This window comes from Canis lupus, chromosome 34, assembly GCF_011100685.1.
Source record: "Canis lupus familiaris isolate Mischka breed German Shepherd chromosome 34, alternate assembly UU_Cfam_GSD_1.0, whole genome shotgun sequence".
NCBI classification, from domain to species: domain Eukaryota; kingdom Metazoa; phylum Chordata; class Mammalia; order Carnivora; family Canidae; genus Canis; species Canis lupus.
Window position 1 is genome coordinate 27,350,912 of NC_049255.1, and position 16,550 is coordinate 27,367,461.

Consider the following 16,550-nt stretch of genomic DNA (forward strand, 5'->3'; position numbering starts at 1 on the left):
GACAAATGGCTAACTACACTTATTGTGGTGAGCACCGCAGAATACGTAGACTTGTCTACGCACTATATTGTACACCTGAAGCCAATATAACATTGTATGTCAACTATACTTCAATCGAAAATTTTTAATCTAAGCTATTAAAAGTATGTGCTGAAAAACAATATATACACAATGATTAAAAAATTAAGAGATTACCAAGATGTTATCATTTACTATCAAATTAATGCAATTTTTGGTGTAGACCTTATTATACAGTTTCTTCTGTATCCTCTATTTAATTTGAGAATATCTTGAGATTGCAAACTAGGAAGTAGTTGCAAATGGTGCCTATTTATTTATTTATTTTAAAGATTTTATTTATTTATTCATGAGAGACACAGAGAGAGAGAGCACAAAAGAGGCAGAGACAGAGGCAGAGGAAGAAGCAGGCTTCACACAGGGAGCCCGACATGGGACTTGATCCGGGTTTCCAGGATCAGGCCTTGGGCTAAGGGCGGCGTTATCATTTGGGGAATATAAATAATAGTGAAAGGGAATATAAGGGAAGGGAGAAGAAATGTGTGGGAAATACCAGAAAGGGAGACAGAACGTAAAGACTGCTAACTCTGGGAAACGAACTAGGGGTGGTAGAAGGGGAGGAGGGCGGGGGGGTGGGAGTGAATGGGTGACGGACACTGAGGGTTATTCTGTATGTTGGTAAATTGAACACCAATAAAAAATAAATTTAAAAAAAAATGCCAGAGCAACCCCGGGTGCCCAAATGGTGCCTTTTTAAACAAATCCTTGTTAACCAAAATTTTCTTGATATTTTGTAACTAAAAATACAGAAATAGTTTGGATGATAAGGTTGGTAAATTGCCACTGTTTTCCATATCTCCCTGTTAAAAATTTTATGTTCACTGGGATCCCTGGGTGGCTCAGCAGTTGGGTGTCTGCCTTCGGTTCAGGGCATGATCCCGGTATTCCGGGATCAGGTCCCACATCGGGCTCTTTGCGTGGAGCCTGCTTCTCCCTCTGCCTGTGTCTCTGCCTCTCTCTCTCTTTGTCATGAATAAACAAATAAAATATTTTTTAAAAAATTAAAAATAAAATAAATAAAAATTTTATGTTCACTAATTTTATGTTCACTTTTGTTTTTATTGACTTTGTACTAGGTACAAATGTCTATTAATAAACTACCACTTTTTATCACTTTCATGTGCTAAAAAAATAAGAATGAAGAATTGAAATAAAATAAAAACTAGAAATAATACAAGATAATGCCTCAATGGAAGATGAAAAGAAGGGAAATTTTAAAAAATCACAAAGAAAGAGATGAAAAGGATTCAAGAAGCATTGAGATAGGTGCCTGGATGGCTTAGTTGGGTAAGTGTCCAACACTTGATCTCAGATCAGATTTTTTTTTTTTTAAGATTGATTGATTTTAGAGAGAGCCCCTGCACAAGTGCAGGAAGGAGCAGAGGGAGAGAATCTTCAAACATTGTCCCTGCTGAGCATGGAGTCTGAGGTCAAGGCTTGATTTCATGATCTATGAGATGATGACCTGAGCCAAAACCAAAAGTCAGATGCCTAACCAACTGAGACACGCAGATGCCCCTCATCTTAGGTCTTGATCTCAGGGTCATGAGTTCAAGCCCACGTTGGGCTGCATGCTGGGTGTGGAGCTTACTTAAAAGAAAAGAAAGAAGCAATAAGACACAGAAGGTCCAACATAAATAGGAGTATCTGAAGAAAATCCTGACCAAAAAAAAATCCTGAAATCTGTAATTTGAGAAACTGAAATGAGAATTAAAATGAAATATTGAAAGGGCACTCAGTTTCTCTGAAAAAATTGACCCAGAGTGGCCATCACTGAGACATAGTCTAGTGAAATTATTGGAACTTTAAAGAGAAATAAAAAATCCTTTAGGCACTTAAGAGAAAAAGCCAAGTCATTTATACAGGGAAAAAAGTAATACTGTCTTTATACTTTTTTTTTTTTTTTAAGATTTCATTTATTTGAGAGAGAGCATGAGGAGGAGTGCAGAGGGAGAGGGAGAAGCAGCCTCCTTGCTGAGCAGAGAACCCTGATGCGGGGCTTGATCCCAGAACCTTAGGATCATGAACTGAGCCAAAGGCAGACACTTAATTGAGCTACCCAGGCACCTCTGTCTTTACACTTTTCAACATCAATACTTTATGCTTAAGGAAAATTAATATATTTAAGATATTTAAAGCAGGAAAATATGAAGCAAGAATTTTATATCAATACAAGCTGTCAGGACACCTGGGTGACTCAGCAGTTGAGCACCTGCCTTGGGCCCAGGGCATGATCCTGGAGTCCCGGGATCGAGTCCCACTTCGGGCTCCCGGCATGGAGCCTGCTTCTCCCTCTGCCTGTGTCTCTGCCTCTCTCTCTCTATGTCCTTCATGAATATATAAATAAAATCCTTAAAAAAAATACAAGCTGTCATCAACATAACTCAGGAGCTAGTATTTTTTATAAATTTACTGGAGAAGAGGATTAAGACAAAATACTTAAAGTGACATTGATAAAATGACATGATGGGCATAGAACTTCTATGTGGAACTAAAACTAAATAAAAGATATAAGGAGGAGAATATAGTAATGGCGGAATGCTCTGACAATGTGGCTTCAGTACAATTGTAAAAAGAAGTGGGGTGAGAATGGAGAAAGCATATGCAATTGTATTTCTAACTCTTTCCAGACATCACATTGGTGGTGGTGTTACTGGCTCCTACTGACTGAAGATGGAATAGTTTGAGTATCACTTAAGTTCAATAACTGCAATGGATCAAAACACATTAAATATATTTAAATCCATGATTTCATCCTGACCCCAAAAATTAATTGATCATCACTGAAGGATGCTAGGGAACCAACTCTTTATTTTGAAAATTGGCAAAAAAGAGAAAACAAACATTTATCCTAACCTTTTCTATAGAAACTTGTAACACCAGGTAATCAAGCAGTGGATGATGTGCAGTTTCTCCTTATGGAAATAGTCCAAAGAAGGAAGAATAGAATTTGAATATCAACATTTTTTGACAGTCCCTAATGAATTATAAAATCTAAGCATCGAGCATCAGTGGCTGCTAGCTTCACAAAAAGACAGATAAACAGATATTTCGTGCCTGGAAGAACACACTACCACCTATAAAGTAGTATTTGTCCCCCCAAAATTAGTAACAATAAACAAACTTGAACGTGACTCAGTCTGGAAATACAGGAAGGTACTTCCTATTGTGGCCTGTAGTCCCAAGTTATGACCACTCTATTTTGAAGCTTGAAAAACCCAACTGCTTCTGTGCCTCAGACTAATGTTGTTTTAATTTTTTTTTAAAGAATTTATTTTTTTCATTTGAGAGAGAGAGTGAGCGCGTGCGCGCGCACGCGCGCGCAAGAGAGAGAGAGAGAGAGAGAGAGAGAACAAGTGGGAGGAGGAGCAGAGGGAGGGTGAAGCAGACTCCCCACTGAGCCAGGAACCTGATGCAGAACTCCATCCCAGGACCCCAGGATCATGACCTGATTTGAAGGGAGATGCTTTACCGACTGAGTCATCCTAGTGCCCTAAAGTTGTATTAAATATTTGGTGGCTGTAAGAAAAACAGTCACCTACTGAGAATTGTGTCTCAACCCCTTCTCCAGTATGTTCTCCTAAGAGCCTTCAACTAGACAGTAGGAGCAAACTCACTAGTGAATATCAGACTTAAAAAATGTTATCTTCCAAATGGTCTGGAGCTAGCTATAGGTGAGAGGGGTGTAGAATAGAGTCTAATAATTAAATTATAACCATACACATAAAAAATATGATGGTCAAAGACTTTGGTTATGGTTCTCACTTGTAGACTGGAATGCTACTAAGTTTTGGGATAATCACATTGCCAAAAATTTCCAAATTCTTCACACCTCAGCTTGTGAATTTCAACTCTTAAAATAATCCCAGGGCCAAAAGGCACGAAATTAGCTGCAAAACGTGTGTACCCCCAAGAATGGCAGCCTCCCAAATCACATCTGGAATGAAATCTTAGAAGAAAACAGACCAGGAAAATCCTCCTGACAAATTTATGAAATTTTTTTCATTTGAGATATTTGATCTATCTTAAATTTATTTTGCTAAAAAGAATGAGGCTGTCTCTAGACCATCTGTTGAATAGTTCTTTTTCCACTAATGTCTGAAATGCTACCTTTATAATATATTAAATTCTCATATGTATTTGTGTCTAGTTGTGGGTTCCATTCTGTTTCATTGATCTACTTATATATGTAGCACTACTGAATTTTTAAAGATGCTATTATGAGGAATGCTGTATCATTGCATGAACTACAAAGAACTACTAAAAATCTAAGCCTCAGGAATGTCAGAAATCTGGAAGCTTCAAGAAATAGCTCTTTTATTTTTATTTTTTTTTTTTAAGAATTTTACCACTAAGGTGACTTACATCTAACAATTTATGTTCCTGGTGACTTTCGTCCAAAATTTCAAATTCCTAGCAATATTTAATTGGCTCAGCTTAGGCTGGGTATCAATCCCGGAATTGATGATCTATTCTGAGGAAACAAGTTTATATATTATAGATATGATTGATGAGTGGTCAACCTTGTGTATCAAGGAAAATTTCCAAAGGAACATAAAATATTGTAAGCTGAACAGTACTTTGAAAACTGTCTTCTCCCTGATGCCGACCAACCCATTTCATACACTTGAAGCTTTCCTATCTCCTCATTGCACAATTCTCCCACATACAATCTGCAGCCATCCCTTTCCAATAGAAGATGATACAAACTTGTGTCCCTTTATTACTGTAGAGGAAATGCCATAGGAATCATGCACTTGTAAGCCAAGGATTTCCTAGAGCATGCTTACTCCTCCAGTTCTGTCAAAATATCCTCATATATTCTACAGCCCATGAATTAGCCAAAAAATATATCTTTTGTTAAATGCTATTCAGACTGGTAAAAGAATCAATTTCATTAACTTTTTTTTTAAGATTTTATTCATTTATTCATGAGACACACACACACACAGAGAGAGAGAGAGAGAGAGAGAGAGAGAGAGAGAGAGAAGCAGGCTCCATACAGGGAGCCAGGGAGCCCAATGTGGGACTCAATCCCAGGTCTCCAGGATCATGCCCTGGGCCAAAGGCAGGCGCTAAACCGCTGCCAAGGATCCCCATTTTCATTAACTTTAACAAGAGTTTTGCTTACTCTAGGGGCACCTGGGTGGCTCAGTCAGTTAAGCGTCTGACTTCGACTCAGGTGCTGATCCCAGCATCCCGGGATCTAGCTCTGTGCTCAGCAGGGGTCTGCTTGTCCCTCTTCCTCTGCCCACACTTCCCCTGCTCATTTGCACTCTCCCTTTCTCAAATAAACAAAATCTTTTTTAAAAACAATGTATTGCTTACTTTAAATCCATATTTATTTTTACCTGAAGTCTACTGTTGGCTGTCACTCATTAACCAATTCCTACTCATTTATTTATTCCTAAAAGGTACTAATTAGATATATATTAACTAACAGGAGTATATTTTTAATTTTAGAAGTAATGCATTCACTGAAATGCTTTCTTTAGATCTGCTTTACTAGTAACTCAACATTTTTCTTTTATTTTAATTTGCACATAATAGATTAAATTTGTTAATTTGCACAAAATAGATTAAACTATACTCTTAGAAACTGCAATTATGATAAGTGTTATCCAAATGAAGTCAGGAGGTAATGCCCCAAATTAAATATTTTATACAACTAAGATTAGTTCCGTTTTTGCAAATGATGATTTGCTGTTCTAATTCTGTCAAATGCATAATTACCAACTATCATTTTCAGACATTAAATGCAATTGCATGTGGGATGCCTGGCTGGCTCAGTCGGTGGAACATGCAACTCTTGCTCTCAAGGTCAGGAGTTCGAGCCCCATGTTGGGAGTGGAGATTGCTTGGGATAAAAAAGGGAAATGAAATTGCACTCTCCCTTTCTCTCTGTATATTTACATATGTACTATTCTTATAGTATTTCGCAGAAATAAAATCTGTAAAGATTTAAAAATTAGAATATACTTGATGCAGTACCCCATCTCATTCTATAATGAATATTTTTCATCCGTAAATGCATAGCTGTATAGTTTAATATGAGATGAGTTCAATAAGAGATGAATATCCAATAAATCTTTTATTTTTATATTGATTATTTTTTATCAAAATGTTTGTGTATGTACATTGTTTTGATCATGTGTTTACATAATAACTGTAGGGTTGATTCAATGTGGGAGACATATTTTTAACCTTAAAGTCTTGTATTCCAGAGAATCTAAACACATTAATTCAGTGTATATATGTATTTTTTTGACACCGAGTAGGAAAGAATGATCAATATAAGACACTCCAGGATGAAAATATAATAATGAGGATAAAATTTTGTGAAGGAAGTAGAATGCAGATATGAATTTAAGATGAAAAAAAATGATACAGAACTTTTTGACTATTAAAAAAAGAACTAGTTCAAAACTGATGGCTACCAGAGGGCAAGTTGTGGGGAGGATGGGTGAAATAGGTGAAGGGGATTAAGAGTACTGTTACCATCATGAGCACCAAAAAATGTATAGAATTGTTGAATCACTATATCATACACTTGAAGCTAATATAATACGGTTATGTTAACTGCACTGCAATTAAAAAGAGGGACTGTTCGTATGTTTTTAATGAATGCTAATAACTTTCAAATTACTATACTGTAAAGTTTCTACTGATTTTTAAAATATTTATTTATTTATTTATTTATTTATTTATTTATTTTTAATATCTTATTTATTTATTCATGAGAGACACAGAGAGGGGGGTGGCAGAGACAAAGGCAGAGAGAGAAGCAGGCTCCCTGTAGGGAGCCTGATGTGGGACTCGATCCCTGAACTCCAGGATCACACCCTGGGCCAAAGACAGGAGCTCAACTGCTGAACCACCCAGGCATTCCACTATTGAATTTTTTTTTAAAGAATGATGCATTTTATCTTTTAAAATGTCAATATATATAATATGCCACAAATTATAACCATCTAATGTATGCTGAAAATTTTTAGGTTGCTTAAAATCATGCAATAATGTTTTTAAAATATTCTTTTGAATAATTACACCAAAGAAGTTTGAAGGCTACTATAATAAACAACAACAGGGGAAAGAGGAAAGAGATGAAAGATTCTGTTTCAATTATGCTAATTCTTAAAAAGAATAAGGGGAAGGGGCAATTATTCAATCTTCTGCACTACTTTCTCATGCCAGGCAGAAGTCTGAAATCTGAAGAAGTGAAAGCTATTATCTTTTCTCTAGAGACAAAAATCCAGAAGCCGAGTCCATCACTTCCTTCTATCCAGTAACCCTTAGTTTGCAGTCATAGACAGTAGCAAGGGAGGCTGTACAATGTAATTATTATTCTGTTGGCCAGTTGCCTGCAAGAAAATACAGTACAGGCCTTATTCTCATTTTCATAAGTGGTCATGCAGCTTTAGCTTGGTGTTAATGATTTCCCTCCTCTGTTATCCATTCACTGTTTTGTTCTTTAAGGCTAGAGTACATGCATGATAAGAACAGCAGGAACATTATACTAGTGCTTTACATTTTTTTGCCATTAAATAAATTTTTGTTTCGAGGCAATATTGACTAAGAAAGCATGTTGATATAGGATGTTCAATAAGTGAACAGATGTTAGTGCTGGCAGAGGAATGGTGGATAGCGAAAGCCTATTCAAATGCACATTTAAGCATTTATTCTTATTATAGTCTACATGATGAAAGAGGTCAAATAAAATCAGCCTAACAATGGGTAGCTAGCTGTTAGGACCTTAGAGGAAGGGTGCCATCCTGGTGCTAGGGCTTGTTACCCTGCTAGAAAATTAGGTACTCAAGAGTGATAGGGTTGGCTTCTCTGAGGGAAGATCCCTTATAGAGTTCATGAATGAATATACTGTCCCTGCAAAAACTATTGGTATTAAATAATTATCTAATAGACAAGTAGTTTGTCTATTAGATAACTGAAGGCACACACAGCAAGTTGAGGAAAAGGGATAACTGGCATCTACAGAAACAGTATCCTATGTATATGGTTATTAATAGCATTTTTCTACCCCCATGGCCTTGCATGATGAGTTAAATGGGTATGTATTAGTTAGTGATCTGTTTGCTTTGTAGTAAGATCCAACTTAACAGTGGCTTAAAATAGAGAAGTTTAAGTCTCAAAAAAAAAAAAAAAAAAGAAGTTTAAGTCTCCCATAATAGCCTAAACATCAACAGCCTGGGGTTACTATGGTTTTGGGGATCCAGGTTTATTCTAATTGCTCTGTGATCTCTAGAATATTGCTTGCATGCTTATGGTTTTTCATACTCATCACTACATTCACATGTCAGGCAAAAGTCTGAAGTCTGAAGAAGGGAGAGTGAAGGCTAACTCCCTTCCCTTTAGAGACAAGATCCAGAAGTCTATTCCATCACTTCCTTCTTCTTATATCCACTAAATCTTAGTTCATAACTGTAGATAGTACAAAGCAGGCTGGAAATTTCAATTCCTCAGTTATTGCAAGGGCTTATTCATCACATGCAGTCATGGCTACTCTATTGAACAGCATAGACATGAAAATTTGCATGCCTATAGAAAGTGGCATTGAATAGTGCTGCCTTGGGTCAAACTATAGCTTATAGGAGGTATGAAAGCAAGAAGAACAAATTAAATGATGCATGAGGAAACAAACCAGCGGAATTCTAAATTCTGGGCATTCTGTAAGATAAATGACCCAGTTGTATCAATTAAATGATATTTTAAAAGGATTTTAAGAGACATAACATTCAAATGTGATTAGTAATTTTGGATCTTGATTGGAACAACTAACTATAAAAAAGACAAATTTTGAGATGAGAAAATATAAATATATACTGTATATTAAATGCTATTAAGGAAATATTGCTTATTATTAAATATATAACAATGGTATAGTGGTTATGTTAAAAAATATTTTTCAGTTACAAAGGCATACTAAAAAATGTCTGGGATGTGCTTTAAAAATATTTAAGGAAAAAGCAAAATAATGAAGAGGGATAGGTAAAATGAGGTTGGAAACATTTCAATAATTGCTAGTTATGTGACAAGTACATGAGAATTCATTATGATGTTCACAATAAATATCAGAAAAAGAAATAAAGGTGGCAGCTGCTAATATGTCCAAGCTAACTCTTGCTATACAGGAATAATGCCTTGAGTTGCCAAATCTCTACATTTTTCAAAGTGAAAACTCCAGATTTTTTAAAAATAAAATCTCTTGATTTCATAAAACAACAACAATGTGGCCAAACAAAATATATCAGTGGGCTGGAATTTGTCCTTCACCATCTGTTTCTTCTCTAGGAAAAACTTGTTTTGTTAATGAGCTGTTTCCCCCCAAATTTATAGTGTGTTCAAGCTTTTGAATAACTTCTGGAAACCAGTGGCTAGTGGTTCAGTGTCTGGGAACTCAGAGATGAATGACACATTGCTACTACCCAAGTGGAGCTCTGAGTCTTGTTAGGGGAAGGGCATGTAACCAAAGGCTTAGATCACAACCTAAGTGTATGCAGAGAGAAAAAGGCAGAGATGCAGTATTGGTCCTGCCATGGTGTTAGGAGCTGAATTGTACACACACACACACACACACATTTATATATTAAAGTCCTAACCCCTGGTACGTCAGAATGTGACTTTATTTGGAAAAAGGAACATTAGAGAGCTAATGAAGTTGAAATCGAGTCTTTAGAGTGAGCCCTAATCCAATATGACTGATGTCCTTATCAGAATAGATTAGGAAGAGAGCCAGGGAAGATGGCAAAGTAAGAGGATCCTGAATTCACATCCTCCTACACACTGAGGCAACAACTACATGTAATGCAACTCACTCTAAAAATGACCTGAAGACTAGTAGAAGGGACTATGCACAGCTCAAAACATAAAGAGAAGACAAAGCAGAGGTGCTGTTGCCAACCAAACCCCTGGAGGCAACCTACAAGTGGGAGGGATATCATAGGCACAGAGGAGTGAGGGGATCAAGTCCCACATAGGGTACTCCCAGCCCTGGGGACCTGCACTAGGAAAGATGAGCTTCCAGAATGTCTGACTTCAGAAATCAGCAGGGCTTAACTCTGAAAGAACTAGAGGGCTATAACTGCTCTTAAAGGGCCAGTGCACTGTATCACTTGGTCAGAGACCTAGCATGGAAGGAGCAATTTGAAAAGTTCCTGGGTTAAATGTGAAAGACTTACTGAATCATTTTAGGAGATATATTAGAGGGGCAGGGATCTGCAGAAGCTTTCTCTGGGATTGGAAGAGCTAGTGGGCACCACCATTTTTCTTGCTTTCCTTCAGCTTTTCTAATCAAACACCTTTGGGAGGCAATTCTGATATCCTCCATTTACCTTGCTAACACTGCTTGCCCCACCCCAGCTTTCTCCATCAGATCTGCCCCACCCAACCAACCTGCTCTGGCAGAAATCCAAAGTGGCTCTTACATTGCCACACCTAGCAAGTATCCTCAGTTGGGACTGATATCCTTCCAGAGTGACTACCACCTGCCACATCCAGTGAGCAGCCCCAGCTGAGACTTGCTCCTGTCCAGTGACTCCCGCCCAGGGAGAGGGAGCTAGCCTCACCAACTAGCATTCCTGCAGTAGCCACAGCCAGGCTTCTCAGCCAGCAGTGTAAAGGTGAGGGTAAGACTTGGCCACCAATGTGCACAAATCAGTCCTAGTCAGTTATTACTGATAGCCAGCTAGCAGCAACCCCACCTACCAGTGTGACAACAGCAGTTGCAGCCCACCCATATTAGGAGGGCTCACAGAGCCCATACAGGGGACACTCCTAGAGCACCAAGTTCTGGTCACAAAGGGGGATTGCACTATAGGGCATCACAGGACTTTTACACAAACCACTGCTTTTAAGACCAAGAGATATAGCTGACTTACCTAACATACAGAAACAAACCAAGAGACAAAATAAGGAGATAAAGGAATATGCTCCAAATGAAAGAACAAGAAAAAACTCCAGAAAAATAGCTAAATGAAATGGAGAAATGCAATCTACCTGGTAAAGAGTTCAAAGTAATGGTCATAAAGATATTCAACAGACCTGAGAGTAGAGTGGATGAACCCAATGAGAACTTCAACAAAGATAAAAAACAACAACAACAACAGCAACAACAACAAAAACAACTTAAAAAGAACCAGTCAGAGCTGAAGAAAACAATAAGTGGTATGAAAAACACACTAGGGACGCCTGGGTGGCTCAGCAGTTAACCATCTGCCTTTGGCCCAGGGCATGATCCTGGAGTCCTGGGATCGGGTCCTGCATTGGGCTCCCTGCGTGGAGCCTGCTTCTCTTTCTGCCTCTCTCTATGTGTCTCTCATGAATACTTAAAAAAAATATTTAAAAAAAAGAAAAAAGAAAAACACACTAAAGTAAACAATAGATTAGAGGATGCAGAAGAACAGATCAGCAATCTGGAACACAGAATAGTTGAAAGCAACCAATCTGAACAGCAAAAAGAAAAAAAAAGTGAGGATAGGTTAGGATGAAACAATATCAAGCATACTAACATTAGCATTATAGGGGTTCCAGAAGGAGAAACCAGAGAGAAGGGGCAGAAAGTTTATTTGAAGAAGTAACAGCTGAAAACTTTTTAACCTGGGAAAGGAAACATATCCAGGTTGTAAAGGCAGTAGATCAATTACTTATACTTCTAGTATGAAGGTTAGAAGACACACATAGTAAAATCAATTATATCTACCAAAATTACTGAAGAGATACACAAAATAAAGATGTGAAATATGGCACCATCACATAAAATGTGGAAGGGGGAAATATATAGTACATTTAGAATGTATTTGAACTTAAGCAAGTGTCAATTTAATATAGACTCCTATATACATAGAATGTTATATATGAACCTCCTAGTAACCAAAATCCTATAATAGACAATCACACACATGCAATAAAGAGAAAAGGGTCTCAGCATGATACTAAAGAGAGTCATCAAACGTCAAGGGAAGAAAGTAAGAGAAGAAGAAAGGAACAGAGAACTACAAAAGCAACCAGAAAACAATGAACAAAATGGCAGTAAGTATGTACCTATCAATAATTACCTTAAATATAAATGGACTAAATGCCCCAATCAAAAGAAATAGGGTGAATTTAGTGGATTAAAATATAAGACTGACTATATGTTGCTTACAAGAGACTCACTTTATTTTTTTTATTTTTTAAAGATTTTATTTATTTATTTATTTATTTATTTATTCATATAAGACTGACTATATGTTGCTTACAAGAGACTCACTTTATTTTTTTTATTTTTTAAAGATTTTATTTATTCATGAGAGAGGGAGAGATACAGAGAGAGAGAGAGAGAGAGGCAGAGGGAGAAGCAGGCTCCATGCAGGGAGCCCGACATGGTACTTGATCCCTGGTCTCCAGGATCACGCCCTGGGAGGAAGGTGGCGCTAAACCGCTGAGCCACCGGGCTGCCCAATAGACTCACTTTAGACCTAAAGACACACATAGACTGAAATTGAAGGGATGGGAAAAGATATTCCATGCAAACGGAAGCAAAGCATAGCAAAACAAAAGCAAAAACTGAGTAGCAATATTTATATCAGACAAAATAAACAAAAACAGTAACAAGAAACAAAGAAGGGCACCACATAATGATAAAAGGAATGATCTAACAAGAGTATTTAACAATTGTAAATATTTATATACCCAGCGTAGGATCACCTAACTATATAAAGCAAATATTAACAGACATAAAGGGAGAAAATCACAGTAGTACAAAAATAGTAGGGGACTTTAACAACCCACTTGCATCAATGGATAGATAATCTAGACAGAAAATCAACAAGGAAACAGTGGCTTTGAACAACACAATAGACCAGATGGAATTAATAAATAATACTGAACATTTCATCCAAACAGCAGAATATACATTTTTTTCAAGGCACATGGAACATTTTACATGGTAGATCACATATTAGGCTGCAACACACGTCTCCATAAATTGAAAAATGTTGAAATCATATTAGGCATCTTTTCACCACAACATCATGAAACCAGAAATTACAAGTTAAAAAACTGGAAAAAATACAAACACCTGGAGGCTAAACAGCATGCTATTAAACAACCAAATGGTCAAAAAAAACAAAACAAAAAACAAAAACAAAAACAAACAAACAAAAAAAAACACAAAGAGATAAAAAAAATACATGGGAACAAATGGAAATGGAAATACAATAGTTCAGAATCTTTGGATACAGCAAAAACAGATTTAAGAGGGAAGTTTACCATAATACAGACCTACCTCAAGAAACAAGAAAAATCTCAAATAAGCAGTCTAACCTTATACCTAAAGGATCTGGAAAAAAAATAACAAAGCCCATAGCTGTTATAAGACAGGAAATAATAGGGCAGCCTGGGTGGCTCAGCAATTTAGCGCTGCCTTCAGCCCAGGGTGTGATCCTGGAGACCCGGGATCGAGTCCCACATCAGGCTCCCTGCGTGGAGCCTGCTTCTCCCTCTGCCTGTGTCTCTGCCTCTCTCTGTCTCTCTCTCTCTCTGTGTGTGTGTGTGTGTCTCTCCTAAATAAAATATTTTTTAAAAAGGAAATAATAAAAATCAGAACAAATTTTAAAAATGAGACATAAAACAATAGAAAAGATAAATGAAACCAAGAGCTGATTCTTTGGAGAGATAAACAAAATGGATAATCCTTTAGCCAGACTCACCAAGAAAAAGCAAAACCTCAAGTAAATAAAATAAAAAATGACAGGGGGCAGCTGGGTGGCTCAGTTGGTTAAGCATCTGACTCTTACTTGGGTCGAGATCTCAGGGTCATGAGATGGAGCCTGCATGAGGCTCCATGCTCAACATGGAGTCTGCATGAAACTCTCTTCTTCTCTCTCCCCCTTCACCCCTCCCCACTCTTGTGCTTTTTCTCTCTAAAATAAATAAGTAAAATCTTCTTTAAAAATAAAAAATAAATGAAAGAGGAGAAGTTACAACTTCACAGAGGTACAAACTTTGTATCACAGAAATACAAAGGATTATGAGACTAGTACAAAAAATTTTATGCCAACAAATTGGACAACCTAGAAGAAATTGATAAATTCTTAGAGACATACAATCTTCTGAGACTGAATCAGGAAGTAATAGAACAGACTGATTACTAGTAATGAAATTGAATCAGTAATAATAAAAAAAAAATCCTCCCAACAAAAAAATCTGAGACCAGATGTCAAGTGGATTCTACCAGACACTTTAAAGAAGAGTTAATATCTATCCTTCTCAAACTATCCTTCCCCCAAAAAAGAAGAGGAAGGGATGCTTATAAATTCATTCTATGAGCCCACTATTACCCTGATACCAAAACCAGACAGAGACACTACAAAAAAAATTATAGATCAATATCCCCTATGGACTGAGATGCAAAAATCCTCAACAAAATATTAGCAAACTGAATTCAACAATACATTAAGATCATTCACCATGATCAAGTAGGATTTATTCCAGGGACACAAGGATGATTCAATATGCACAAATCAATTAACATAATACACCACGTTAATGAAATGAAGGATTAAAATCATACAAATCTTAATAGATGCAGAAGAAGCATTTAATAAAATTCAATATCATTCATGATAAAAAGCTCTCCAAAAGTAGGTAAATGTACCTCAACGTAATAAAGGCTATATATGACAAACCTACAACTAACATCATACCTCATGGTGAAAAGCTGAAAGCTTTTCCTCTAAGATCAGGAACGAGACAAGGACATCTTCTCTCACCACTTTTATTTACATTTGAATGAGACAAGATATCTGATAAGGGATTAATATCCAAAATATATAAAGAACTCATAAAATTCAACACACACCAAACCCCCCCCCCCCACAAATAATCCAATTAGAAAATGGGCAGAGGATGCTCACTTTGGCAGCATATATACTAAAATTGGAATGATACAGAGGAGATTAGCATGGCCCCTGTGCAGGGATGACACACAAATTCGTGAAGCATTCCATGTTTTTTAAAACAGGGATAATAAATATATTAAAAGTAAAAAGAAAATGGGTAGATACCTGAATAGACATTTTCCCAAAGACATACAGATGGCCAACAGATACATGAAAAGATGTTCAACATCACTAATCATCAGGGAAATGCAAATCAAAACCATAATGAGATATCACCTTAACACCTGTCAGAGTGGCTAGTATCAAAATGACAAGAAATAACAAGTATTGGCAGGATGTGGAGAAAAAGAAACCCTCATGCACTGTTGGTGGGAATGTAAATTGATGCAGCCACAGTGGAAAATATTATGGAGTTTCCTCAAAAAATTAAAAAGAAATAACATACGACCCAGTATTCTACTTCTGGATATTTACCAAAGAAAACACAAACAGTAATTTGAAAAGATATATGCATCACTATACTTACTGCAGCATGATTTACCATCGCCACGATTTGGAAGCAACCCAAGTGTCCATCAATAGGTGAATGGATAAAGAAATGTTATATATACAACATGGTATATATATACCAGCCATTAAAGAAATAAAATCTTGCCATTTGCAACAACATGGATGGACGTAGGGCGTATTATACTAAGTGAAATAAGTTAGACAAAGAAAGACAAATACTATATGATTGCGCTCATATGTAGAATCTAAAAAATAAACAAAAAGCAGAAACAGATACATAAATACAGAGAACAAACTCATTGTTGCCCGAGGGGAGGGCAAAGGGGATTGGCAAAGTAGTTGAAGGGGATTAAGAGGTACAAACTTCCAGTTATAAAGAAGTCATGGGGGTGAAAAGTACAGCATTATATAGTCAATAGTACTGTAATAATGTTGTATGGTGACAGATGGTAACTATACTTTTCATAGTGAGCATTTTATAATGTGTATAATGATCAAATTACTATGTCATATACCTGAAAGTAATATAATTGTAATACTCTATGTCAATTATATTTCAGTTAAAACCAAAGAAGCTGGTCATCCAAATGACTTGTTTAAACAAAATTTTTAAAAAGGAGAAGAGATTAGGATACAGACACTTACATACACAGAAGACCATGTGAAGACACAGCCAGAAGATAGCCATTTGCAAGCCAAGGAGAGCAGCCTCAGAATTAAACAAACCTGTTGAGATCCCTGGGTGGCTCAGTGGTTGAACATCTGCCTTTTGGCTCAGGGCATAATCCCAGAGTCCTGGGATCGAGTCCTGCATTGGCCTCCCCACTGGGAGCCTGCTTCTCCCTCTGCCTATGTCTGCCTCTCTCTCTCTCTCTCTCTCTCTCTCTCTCTCTCCCTTTCTCTGTCTCTCATGAATAAATAAATAAAATCTTTAAAAGAAAAAATAACCAAACCTGTCAACATCTTGATCTTGGGCTTTTAGTCTCCAGGCTTATGAGCAAATAAATTTCCGTTGTTTAAATCACCCTGTCTGTTATATTTTGTTACGGCAGCCATTGCAAAATAATA

The 16,550-nt window shown here is 36.9% G+C and overlaps 1 non-coding gene across 1 annotated transcript; it reads left to right on the top strand.

Annotated features, from left to right (window-relative positions):
* The first annotated feature begins 14,979 nt into the window (after positions 1–14,979).
* LOC119867547 lies at positions 14,980–15,086 on the top strand. Its single transcript, XR_005384065.1, has one exon. It is a non-coding gene; the product is annotated as a U6 spliceosomal RNA (small nuclear RNA).
* The last annotated feature ends 1,464 nt before the right edge of the window (positions 15,087–16,550 follow it).